Here is a 2,128-nt window from a genome sequence, read left to right on the forward strand (position 1 = left end):
TGTGTGTGTGTGAGAGAGTGTGTGAGTGAATAAACGCCGGTGACTGGGACCTCGACCTCCAGCAGGCCACAACGATGCCGCCACCATGTTATGGTATACTTTGAATCAGCCGTTTCTCTCCTACTTCCCCCTCCACATCGTCTGGTAAAAGATCATCTTGGTTTCGTTTTCATTTGCTGAAAGAATTTTCTCTCCTTGATTTAAGGGTTCATTTTGGGGGGGTTTCAGTCTAATGATGAAGTCTTACTTCATCAGTAGGAGCGTTGAATTTCAACAAATTCAACACTTTGAATGAACAACAACAGTCACCTCAAGGCACTTTATATTGTAAGGTAAACCCTACAATCATATGACACCCTATGAGCAAGCACTTTGGCGATGGTGAGAAGGAAAAACTCCCTTTTAACAGGAAGAAACCTCCAGTAGAACCAGGCTCAGGGAGGGGCGGGACCATCTGCCGCAAACCATTTGGGATAAGAGAAGGAAGACAGGACAACAGACATGCTGTGGAAGAGAGACAGCGTTTAATAACAAGTATGATTCAGTGCAGAGGGTCTATTAACACATAGTGAGTGAGAAAGGTGACTGAAGAAGAAACACTCAATGCATCATGGGAATCCCCCCGCAGCCTGAACCTATTGCAGCATTACTAAGGGAGGATTCAGGGTCACCTGATCCAGCCCTAACTAGATGTTTTAGCAACAAGAAAAGTTTGAAGCCTAATCTTAAAAGTAGAGCTAGCGTCTGTCTCCTGAATCCAAACTGGAAGCTGGTTCCTCGCATACCATTTTTAAATACTCTAGGAACCAGAGAGTGTTTGTAAAATTGTGTGTAAAATATCTATAACTGGTAAACTGTTTATATAATACTGAAACCCCAGCAGCTAGATCAATGGAGGAGTCAGCAACATATAAAATAGTGTCATCTGAATAAACATGTACACTCTGGTAGAGATAAAATTGCATGTGTACAATGTGAATAAACAAGCCTTTGGCATTTAATCAGAAAGACTCCTATTTTAAAAATACATAAATAAAATACAACACAATTTTAAATATACGTGTGACGCTTTCAGTGTCCTCATTTCCTCAGATAAAGTTTTCTGAGATTTTTATAGCCTACAAGTCGGGACAGCAGAGTGGTGTCCGAGCCACTCGTCTACCCTCCATCATGTCACTGTGTCTCCAGCAGCTGTCTCTTACTAATGGCCTCGACCTTTCTGCTCTTCCTTTATAACCCCACCATCATTATCACATCTCACTGTCACACCCCGAGCTGTACACTTTCTGTCTCTAGGGTTCAATTAACCTAATTGGACTTCATGACACTGATGGAGGGTGAAATTAGGTAAAATGATGACTCGGTAAAGATACATAATAATAATGATGATGTTTGTTATAATTGCCTATTAAGATTAAACAGAAGGGTGATTGTTACAGCGACAGTATGAATTCTGCTCGTATTAACTAGAAATACTTTGAGTACCCACATAATGTTTGTGAAACTTTCTATTAAAGAACTCTTTCACCTTTGGGGGCAACTAAATAGCTTTATTGTGCAAACAAAAATTAGGAATTTAAATTTAAGGACATCTGATATCCACTCTGATGCTAAAGTTTACACTAATCGTAATAAGAGAGCGCTTTATTTGTGAGTGTTGAGAGTGGAGGACAGTTATAGCGCTGTATGAAACTGCAGCCAGCAGGTGCTTAACTTAGCATTAGCACGTAGACTGGTGTATGTGTCAATTAAACAAACAAAGGATAATATATTAAACAGTAAGCAGATACACGTGTAAGCAGTTTCTAGTTTACCTTAAAACAAATCTTTTATAGCACTCTCAACAAAAACAGTGGATTTTTCTTACTAATGCTAAGTTTATAATAGTTATAAAACGGATTTTTGGCACCAGAAACTTTCTGCTGTAGTCGAAATGAACATTCAGGACTGTTAATGCTGCTGTGGGACCCCCACCTGAAAAAACCCAGTGTAAGTCACCCATCTATAATGTATGCAACAGCAAATAGAGCTGTTTTTAATTTGTTTTGTTGTTTTTTAGCTGCCTTTGTTTTCCTCTGCTGGTATTCTAAATAACCATGTTGGAAGCTGAGTGTTTTCATTAGAATCA

Source organism: Rhamphochromis longiceps, linkage group LG4 (assembly GCF_057381845.1).
Source record: "Rhamphochromis longiceps isolate RC_006_pf linkage group LG4, R_longiceps_female_GT1.1, whole genome shotgun sequence".
NCBI lineage: Eukaryota > Metazoa > Chordata > Actinopteri > Cichliformes > Cichlidae > Rhamphochromis > Rhamphochromis longiceps.